Genomic DNA, 12,219 nt, shown 5'->3' with positions numbered 1-12,219 from the left:
GCAACTGTAGAAATTGCACTCTAAATAAGAACACAAGTGTGACAGACTTAGAATTAACATAAAAACGCAATGATGTGTTTTGGTTTTATAAAAATAAACCAATTACCAGAACAAAAGGCCACTAAAAAAGTCGTATAAGTAATATTCTAAATGTTTGAAGTCTGTATGTTAGGTAGATGTAGATGTTCAATATTTATTGCCGTGGCGTCATTACTCACTATATTCACACAACAAATATTCTTCGTCTTCACCATGGGGACAATCAGGCACATCATCGCATACATAAAATAGGTCGTCCAAGCACCAGCCATTGTCACACTGGAAATAGTATGAATCGTCACATTCATCTGAAAAAAACAAAAACTATTTATAATTTTTAAAATATTTGCAACCATTTTAACAAGATATCATTCTGTTTTTTTTATGCATATAACTATTCTAAAAAAAGATCATAATTAGCTGAAAATTCGGTAAATGAGAGAAAAAAAATCACATTTGAAATTCGACAACATAGTACAGCCAGACAGCAATGTTACAAAGCAAGCAAATGCGTTCACTCCTTCTATATTATTATTATTATTATTATTATTATTATTATTATTATTATTATTATTATTATTATTATTATTATTATTATTATTATTATTATTATTTTACATTATTTTTTATCAAAGGAAAAGGAATAAAATCTAATCTCACCTGAAATCCTCCGAAAGACAATATCTTGTAAACTCATGATAAATAATCTCAATTTGGGCTCACAATATTGAGAACATTATCGAATTAGGTGAATTATTATTATATTATTATAAAGGCCTTATCGGGCTTACTGGTAATACTAGTTCTATTTACAGACAACATAACATTGAGAAATTTCCTATTATGACATTGACAACGACTCACTTTAAAGGATTCTCTCTTGCTTATCACCACAACAGAACCATTTGGAATGTATCATGTATATTTAATATTCTAAATATTTCTGATTAATAATTCAGTATACTCACGGCCATAACAGTTTATTATTTCTTCGCCTTTAGGACACGAGTGTATGGCATATAAGGAACACCTGAACATATTTGCGATGCAACTGCCATCATAACAACGAAACTCGTCCGAAGGACATTGTTCTGAACAATGAACAAATAAAGATATCAATCAACTGCAGTTGCTGGTTGGTCAAAATATCCGTGCGTCAAGTAATAATTTCTCCCAATATATCTAATTGGTAAATGAGGACTTGCTTCGTGTTGTCAAGTCTTGTATGTTTCAGGATGCTTTAGGCCAGTTTATTTTAATCTTTGTGTACTTACGTAATGGAAATTTGCAATCATCATTATCTGGTTCATCACTGTAATCAAAACAGTCCCTAATACCATTGCAAAATGACGTTATGGGAATACACTCTAAACTATTGCATCTCCACTCATCGTTCGCACAATTTACTGAAAAGAAGAAACAAACATAGAGACTAACAACAATGAATAATTGTTAAAGAACAATTGCAATTATGTTTGATAACAATATTATTGCCATCATTATAGTAAATGTGTAATCAATAACATGTTTGCAGCTTCCAATGTTCAAAATGTGCATATTGCAATTTGGGCAGGTGGTTGTTATACATTATAAATAATTATATTATAATTTAATTATTATATTTAATTTAATTATATTATACAAGTATTGGTGGTGTTGATCCATCGATTTGATTGGTCCAAACACACAATTTGCATATGCAATTAATGTTATATTGGCTGATAATGTACAGTCATGCTAAACAAAGTGGCCGTGGAACATGAAAGCCCTAATGCGGAAATACATATAACCGGGATCCAAGTTGTGAGTGAACTTAAACAAACGCCAGAACGCTGCGTTTACTTGTAAAACATGTCTTGTTATCCGTGTTGTGACTTTACAATGGATTGCAAACCTCCAACAAGGAAATCTGGTGACCAACTAGATGAGATTGAGGGATTGAAGGACGAAATAAATACAAAAAAGAAGGATACAGGATAGGGAATACGAATTATGAAAGGTGAGTGTTTTGTTTTGTTTTCATTTCGCCGGTAAGAGAATACTGTTTACAATACGGTTTTCAATTTTACTGAAACGCTGTTTCCCATTTTTTAAACAGACTGGTTGAGATCAACTGGGAAGAACCCTGAAGTCGAATATCTGAGTGTTGAAGATTTCAACAATGTTTTACGACAGTTTTATGCTGAGATGTGGAGTCAGGCAGAAGAGAAGTACGGGAGATCGATTCACAGTGCAGTGCGAACGGCGATCAACTCACCACCATATATTCGCAACCTGAGTATTATTCAAGACCGCGAATTCAACACTGCCAACAAAGGCTTAATTAAAAACTTAAAAGGGAGAGACTTGATAAAGTTGAACACAAAATAGCAATATGCAGGGACGATTTGAAGAAGTTGAAGTCAACAAGTAATCCAGTTAGTGTAATTGTAAAAGTTTGGTTTGATTTAACTTTTCATTTTGGGAGAGATGGCCGAGAAGGAATGCGAATGATGACCAAGAATTTGTTTAGGACAAAATTCGATGCCGGTGGAAAGAAATTCATTGAATATGCATTTCAAGAAAGAACTAAATATCATTTCGACGATGATCACTAGGCCCAGGCAAAAATGTATGCAACCAATAATAACCAGTGCCCTTTAGCGGCGTTCGAATTCAAAATTGCATCTTTTTCAAAGACCACGGGATGACACAGAATTCAACGACGTTATATGGTATTGTAATTCTCCACTAGGGGTAAATAAGATAGGGGAGATGATGAAGGTAATTTCGAAAGCTGCAGATTTGTCCCAAGTCTTCACCAACCACTGTATTAGAGCCACGGCGTGCACAGTCCTTGATTCGCCCAGAGTTGAGTCAGTAATAGTTCAGATATGTCATCTTGTGTTATGCTATTTTTTAAGCTGTTCTATTCACTATGGATATGTTTTGTTTTCACTCAGAATAAAAGAAGTTTGTATTTAATTTGAACTTTGTTGCGTGTGCATTTTGTGTGTGCATTCAGTGTACAACTACATACTGTTCTGTAAACATTCATGTTCAAGGACCATAATATTATAGTAGATGCAAGAAATTGTCGAATAGTGGTATAATATAATAGCAATAACCCCCGCCGAAGTTGGGTATACCACTCGATATTGTGCAATTCACTCCATATATGCACTCGCCTGCGGATCTTGCATATATGTCGTGAATTGTGCAATATCTTGTGGTATACCCGCCTTCGGCGGGGGGTTATTTCTTAGTTATACTTGCAATATATGTATACATTACTTGTGTAACAATTAACTCGTCATAAATAAATAAGCTGTGTTTGTGTATGCAGTATAAAACAAGCATACGTATCATAATTGGAAATTGTTTAATTTGTAAGTCTTTACATTGTTCAGTTCACATTTATCAATCATATGTACAGAACAACAGATAACGGACATAATGCCACAGATACCTATTGGACAGTCGGCTTCATCACTGGCATCCAAACAATTAAATCTATGGTCACATTTCTCGTCTAATGGTATACACTCGCCATCACCACATTTGAATTCATCATCATTACAGATACCTTAAAGAAATATTATTTAAACTGCGTAAGTACAATACAATGTTTACGTGGAAAATCATCATAATTGATTGTAATGAAATTTGTTTTCAAGCTACGTACGACAGTTTTTTTCGTCTTCTGAGTTTGGACAATCCCTTACACCATTACACCTCATGTAGGACTTGATACAGTTGTTTTTGTCATCGTGACATGGGATATCATTTTCAGAACAAGGACCTATTAATGGAATAATTATACCAATAACATGGATATGCTACTCATCATCATAACCCTGCTCTAAATATAATTATTATATTGGCATTTTCGAAATTCTAAACACACAACAACCGTCACAATAGTTGATGTAATACGAACATAAGATAAATTATAATAAACTATATTATACCTTTATAAAGAAGCGGAAGGTAGTCATCAAATTTAGCTATGTCATGATATTTTGTATTGATTATTGCTGATTTTCTCATTTTGTTCATATTACACATCGTCACTGATGGAAACTCAACTGTGGTCTCCTTTATGACTTTCAGCTTGTAGGTGACGTCAAAAGCCAAATAATTTATGATCAACCCACTGGCATGTATCGTGAACGTGCTGAATGCAACCAAAACTATCACACTCCACATAACCTTGCGAAAAGGTTTTTCTGACGAGGACACACGACTGATCCCATGTGCAGTCGTTGACGATGCAAACTGCTTTAAAACGTCTATGATATTCGTTCGCGTCTTGTTTGTCTGCCCTTTGCACGGCACGCTGTTCTCTATGGACAATGCTTCACCAATGCAATGGTCTGCTTGGCTATCACTGAAGTGACTGTCATTCAAACCAGACTCCATTACTACAGCCTTTCCGGAATATTATTATGACATTCAGACTATAGAAATAAATGTAAATACACATTATTTTATCAGCGATGAGGCCATACCAAACTTAATACAATGTTAATATTATTTAAGCTTTACTGGCATCTTGATCAATACAGTCGACAAGGCGTCCTTTACACTGTGTATAGTTCTATGTACTGCGGGTTATAAATGAAAATCATGGTTATCTTTCTGTACCCAATTTTTTATAGAACGTACAATTTATATAAGCATTGGTATAGTTTTAGTCAGAAAACTAAAAAATGAGCAGTATATAATCAAGTGTTTATTTTGTGTATATGGAAGTTGATATGACAAATAACCAAAATGACGGAAGGGATCAACTTGCTTTATTAATATAAACAACGATCAATACTTTGACCATGCAGAATTTAGTTAAGGTTTCAAATGAGTCTATCCACTACCATAGTCTTATTATGAAGAAGTTTGAGCGAATATGCGATTTATTTTATGTCATCATCTTAGTGTTCTGACTTACTGATGTTTTCACCTTTCTTTTGGCAATGTGTGTATTTAATGTCGATTCAAAGTAGGTTCAATGCCCATAACTCAGTGTTCATTTTGGGTTCGATGCACACATGTCATTGTACTCCGCGTGTTAATTGCATATTGCCCATTTCATACACTGTCATTGATGCACATAAACAGAAATATATGATATAAACTCGTATAGGAAGTGGAATATAATGGTGAAAAAACCCATAAAATCGTATCAGAAGTGGAATAAGATGGTGCGGAAAGTTCACAAAGTGGTATAAAAAGTAGAATAAGAAGATGCAAAATTTGGAAAAGTAAGCGAAAAAGTTAATAAATTTAAGTTGGAAGTGAAAAACGTTGGTTTGACAATGTGAGAAGTTGAAAGAGATAGATTAAATGAGCTGTATGGAAAATTAAATAAAGCGAGTGAAATCCTTCGATTTTTACATTTTATCGCAACAAGTTGGAAGAAATTGGTGTATAGAAAGTATAACAAATTTGTAAAGTGACAAATTTAAAGAAGTTGCTAGGAATGTCAACAAAGGTGCCACCACTGGATAGAAAAATAGAAAAAAATAGTGCAAATCCGGACAATTGTCATGAAAATTTAATTGAATACAATTTTCGATAAATTTTGATGAAGTGTTGAACATTTTTTAATGGGTTGAAACAATAAAATGGCTGGGTGGGGATTCGAAAAGTTTTTCAATAACATATTTCAGTAACGTTTAATGTACTTTATCTTGTTTAAAAATATACGTAATAGATACAGTATATTCATTTTGCATTGAATTGGCTGAGAAATTAAAATGTTGAGTGCAACATGGAAATATAGGATGACAAAAGCTGACAAGCAATGTGGAAATGTATCTTCTTCCTCTTATGTTTTAAAATAAATAAAGGCTTATAATCCAGTTTTATTGAGATAAGCCAAATAGATGAATGATCATTCTACTGACTGATCTAAGTAGGTGAATGAGAACGAAAATATATGAGAGACATAAGAACAAAACGCAACGGCCTCGCTAAGATATCTGGAGAGTATAACGGTTATTTTCTCACATGTTTACTGGGCATGAGAACACAACATCACGAACACGGGCATTGCGTTCATTGTAGTTGCTTGGTTATTGGGTGAATTAGATTACATTCCCAAATGATGTCATTAAAATCACACTATGACAATTGTATTAGATAAAACATAAATTTACGGCAATTTAGAAATGTCTAGATCCGGACATTTGCAATATTCATACCAACAAATGTGTCTCATTAGAGGTCTAGGTTACAGGGCATTGGCAAGCCTTCAATGAGCACCCATCCAAAACACATATTTAACGTATATTTAACACAGAAATAACGTATTCGTTGTATTCAATTATTCTAGTTTTGTTTAATATTTTAGATATTTATCACATGCAATACGTCATAATAATACCACCAACAATATACATACAGAGGCAACAGGATAAGTCTACAATTGCCACTAAGCATCATATGGAAATCAAATAAAGAATTTTTACTATATAAATAAACCTAGAAAACCAAGTTTTATATTGTGCATTGTGGTACATGCTATGTCGATGTTATCGGTTTTGTATTCAAGTGATTACCTGACATATATTCTTATTGGTCAACAGTGAAACCATTCGAATGAAACGTGATAATGAAGTAATGCAATTTATATTGCTTGGAATACTTAACATGAATATATGTCAAATCCATGTATTTATTTGTAAGAAATGTCAAGATAATGGAGTTGTCTAACTCACCGTTTCCCTGTTAACACAAAAACACGCAGCAGTATACAAAAGTTGATCAGCCGAGCTTCTTGTACACTAAAACGATGCGATGAAAAAATCGATTAATCTTGTGAGTGGTCATTTTATATCACGTGTATGTTCGCTTTTCTTACACAGTTTGATATTAGTTCTTTCTTCTTATAATGCTGTATTTAAATCAGCAATATGATATGCATTAAATATGTATAGCTCCATTGTTAAGAATACAGAAAAAATGTTAATATTTAAAAAAAAGATCTATATAAAGTTTATTTCTTCTTAATATTATTATTTCAGTATATAGTATTCAGAAAAATACAAAGATGAAGTAGGTTTGCATTTCATCTGAATCTATTGTTCCGAACTAGCAGCTCACAGCAATAACTCATTATTGATTCGTGTTACTATCATTATTTCGTTTTTAACAGTCTTGCTATGGGATATTTATGCAAAGCCGAGAATGTAATTTTGTTGTCTCCATGGCGACATTATATAAAAAATAAAACAATTGTCAGCAACATTGCAAGCAAGTGCCTTTTCCTGGATTGAATCGGAAATAACACTGTAGTATTACTAATTTGTATATGAAGCAATTTGTAAAAGATTACTACAGTACTGGGATATCTAAGCTGCATAATTGGATTTTGAATTGAATAGAATTTATTTACTTAATTTACAGGCAATATTGATGAAAGAATACAATACAAACAGCACTGAAATACATACTGAATAAGAGGCTGGAAAATAGTGTAAAACACTAGTCGAGTCCACACCCTTTTCTAGGTGATAAACAAAATACAATAATAATACTACAGCTGAGCTGGGCTAGACTTCCGTGAGGCAGGTTAGTTTTTATCAAGTAGGGTAAAACTAACCCGTCCCACGACCCGCGGTCTAATCCCAGATAAAATTATAATTGCAAAGGTTTGTCGCATGGTTGTCAAATTAATATTTTTCTACAGTTTACCTTAGAGAACGAGACATATGTTTTGCATTTCGAGGAATAGTATTCGCAAATAACTACACAAAAAGAAAATCTATTTCACTATTTGCCAGGTTAATGTTTTACACGAGCATTGTTTAGGGAAGAAGCTATAAATACAGCGACGTGACATTATAACGCACAAACAACTGTAACTCGTGAGTTGAATTTACACCCAGCTGTTTACATATACACTCGTTTATATACATATATATATATATATCTGTTCTATTTTTATAGAAGAACCTTCCCAAATAAAAAAAATCTAAAATTTAAAAATATAAGAGGTAGTCACTAAACCATGTACTTTCACACTCAAGCAAGAGAATAGACATGTTGGTGAACTAGCCTTGCACTGTGTTTTATTGTTTACACTACAGTTTTTTTCACAAATAAAAAAATTAAAAAAAAGAACTGCAGACCACACTTCTTTATATTTATAAGTGGGCAAGCCATGTTTCCACATACAAAAATACACATAATATATTTCTATTTAATTTATTTTATTTAAAAAAAAATATTTTAGAGGCATAACATTACAACGACTAGATTTGGTGTCACAGTTTGCTCCCAATTTATACTGGAATATTGCCAGCAATAATTAATAAAGCTTGTTCAGAAAACCATTTATTCCCGACATCATATTCAATGGCTAGTTCTCAGGATCTACAATAGTAAATGAATAAACAGAAATCATTTTGATGCGTGGTTTTTTGACGACACTGCCATATCGCACAGATATTCAACACCACCATATCGAATTTGGATTTGGCCATACCATTTCAAGCTGCAGGGTGTCTAAACAATGACTCAACAAACAATAAACACATCTTCCACCCACCACACAAATTTTAGCCACAATTGAACAACCAAGAAAGCAACAAATATCAGGCTGCATCTTGAAAACAACGAGATACCACATTACAACCAGTCATTACAAACATGAAATCCTCCACCCCTCCCAGTACACCCTACAGCATTAATGGTTCCTATACTCATTTGCATCTATGTACAACAAGCTTAGCCAATAGATGCACCTGACTCATCAAACTTTTGATCAACCAACTCATTCTAAATATTGTGGAGTGAGGGCGCTATTTACTAATGAGAGGAATCTTTTAAACGAATTAAACAGAAATATATATATATATATATATATATATATATATATATATATATATATATATATATATATACCTGTGAGTTAATTAATAAATATAAACTATGAACATTGATTCCAGCGATGAACCTTCAAGTAAATATGGTTCATAACACAATATTGGAGATGAGTGATGGAATGCCAAACAATTCAACTTTACTCATTTTATCTTAATAAGTTTAGTAACATGTACCCGTGTGTCTCATTTTGACATATTCTGTTCAGTATTATCAGCTAGTTGTTGATGATACACGCAGGTCATGTAAATGTAAAATGGCTGTACAGTAACAAGTTTATTTTAAGGCCGTAATTAGTAGTATATCATCATAAATTGACAAAACTAAGCATATAATTTGGTGTTGCCATCGTAATTGCATGTAATTGAATACATGTTTGCTACAGCTTTGTATAAAATATACATCCGTTCGCAATTGTATTTGTGTTTACAGGTACTAACAAGTCAATAAAATTTCAGCCACACAAAGAGCAATTCAAAAATCTACAAGGCACAAGCACGAGTGGTTCTAACTCATATTACACTATTTCACAATAATTATAAAACAAATGTTATTATTCGCGGCCTAGGTTACAAGGTATTGGCAAGCATTCCATGCACACCCATTCAAAACTCACGAACGGGTATTTAACGTTGAAAATTATTGATTAATTTATTAAATTATTTTTTTGTTTTAAGTATTTAGAAAATTATCAAATGCAATACGTGCTTGTAAATCACTCATAGTGGCATGTTAATACCACCGATAATATACATACAGCGGCAACAGGATAAGTCTACAATTGCCACTGAGCATCATTTGACATATGGAAGTCAAATAAACAATTTGTACTGTATAAACAAACCAAGTTTTATATTGTGCATTGTGGTACATGCTATGTCGATGTTATCGGTTTTGTATTCAAGTGATTACCTGACGTATATTCTTATTGGTCAACAGTGAAACCATTCGAATGAAACGTGATAATGAAGTGATGTAATTTATATTGCTTGAAATACTTAACAGGAATATATGTCAAATCCAGGTATTTATTTGTAAGAAATGTCAAGATAGTGGAGTTTTCTAACTCACCGTTTTCCCGTTGGCTAACACAGAAACAGCAGCAGTATACAGAAGTTGATCAGCCGCGCGTCTTGTACACTTAAACGATGTGATGAAAAATTCGATTAATCTTGTGAGTGGTCATTTCATATCACGTGTATATTCGTTTTTCTATCACAGTGTGATATTAGTTCTTTCTTCCCATAATGCTGTGTTTGAATCAGCAATATGGCATGCATTGATTATGTACAGCTTCATTGTTCATAATTGTTCTTTCTGTAATGCCGGGTTTGAATCAGTGATATGGTAAAGCTATCAATATGCATTGCCCCATTGTTCGGAATACATCAAACAATAATATTAAAAAAAAAAGATCTATATTTTTCTGAATATTAATATTTCACTATATAGTAGGACATAATAATAAAATGATATACTCAAAGAACGGTTTACTTTGCGTCTAGACTACATTTTTATGTCAATAGGTGAGTAACCTGAAAAAACAGTCGACATAGTTATTCGTTATGCAACATGATAATATTGAATGTACGCCCATGAAAATCTCACAATATAGTATGAAACAACCGTTTACTACATCCCCGCGATCTTGACATCTATATTAATCTGTTATGTTAGCTAATAGTGAATGTGTTAATATTAAAATCCACTTTTTCAACACATACCCAAGCAAAATGCTACATGCAACATGAAAGTTATTTCAACGTAGGGTCAAACATTTAAATAAAATCATGTATGACAAATGTTGTCAGATATATCTATCTATCTCCAATATAAAATTGCGATTTTAGTTTCATTAGAAGCGTTGTTATTGGTAATGAATATCTGACATCACGATTTAAACTATGTCATATTCGGGTAATCGATTATGTCTATATTCTACACGTTGTCATACGTGAATAACGAGCCAAGAATCCGAATCCAACCAATAGGAGAGCGCGTGGTGGGGTCAATGACCTTTCAGACGACGGTCGAATCCGACTTTAATCCCACTCTCTTCTTATGTATTACGAACTCGTGTTTGTTTTATTCAGCCCAACACGATCGAAACTGTAAATAATTATTACAGTTCTGAGTCGGGCGACGACGGTAAACGAATATAGGGCACATTTGACGTTTTAATCAATATACATGACACAGATACTGGTGTACTTTGCATTAAACATACCAGAAAATGTAATGAATCACACTTTCCAAACACGTTCTCCTTGCTACACGGTGTAATGTAAAGCGTACACATTACGCAATTCGTCAAACCGAACGAGCAATGTGTGGTTTGCACTTACGTAAACAGTTAGAGTTTGTATTGAATGGACACAGTGGTGGAACAATTTAAGTGTTACGTGTCTTAATGCAAGAGTTACGAACATTGTTAAGACAACGACCGAGTCCACCAACTTTGCTCGCAACTTCCAATTACAAGATGCGACATGGACGAGAACACATTAAGCTATGTATATAGACGAATACCCGTGGTTAAGATTTTCCACGTATTGATATCGCTGTGTTTATTAGTATCACTTTAAAGAATAGGTACATTTTCCAATACGCATGTTTTCATAAACGTTACAAGATTCTAATTTATATAACCTTACAACAATAATTCAAATATATTGATGTATTTATTTTATCTGTTTATTTATGTATTCGTTCATTCGTTCGTTCGTTAATTCATTTCTGATTTCTATTCCTCGAGTATAGAAAAATATAACATTGACTAATTACAATGACAACATCTCAAATTCCGATTTCAGTATCAAACATGTATGAATGTTCACTTATAAAATATTACGAGTGTATGTCACAATGCAAGTCAATGCATACATGTGACGATATAATACATACGAATTATATAACTATTGTTTACATTATATTCAATAAAAAGCTTATGTGTAAAATCACAATAATATAAAAAACGTTAAATTCGAGTATGATGTAACGCTATTATTAACAGCAGATTGTCTCTTGTTTTCTCAGCCAGTATCCAGTACATCTGGGAAGCGTAGTATCTCTCCATCCAATATTGCCACAGCACCATTCATGCACCATTGGAATTCGAAGACATCCAGTGACTTCGTAAGCATGTGGTTATCGTATTCTCTTTTAATTCGGTGTTTTAGGCGATTAGTGATACATTTGTTACATAGACATCCGAATCATCGTTAATTTTCTTGTATCTTGTAATGTGAATTGCAGTTTTCACCGAGACACAAAGGTAACACAGAATACGGTGCGTTTGTTTTATTGCTTGACGTC

This window comes from Saccoglossus kowalevskii, chromosome 9 (genome assembly GCF_978046115.1).
Source record: "Saccoglossus kowalevskii chromosome 9, keSacKowa6.1, whole genome shotgun sequence".
NCBI classification, from domain to species: Eukaryota; Metazoa; Hemichordata; class Enteropneusta; family Harrimaniidae; genus Saccoglossus; species Saccoglossus kowalevskii.
The sequence above is the reverse complement of the archived record's forward strand: the minus strand, read 5'-3'. Positions refer to the sequence as shown.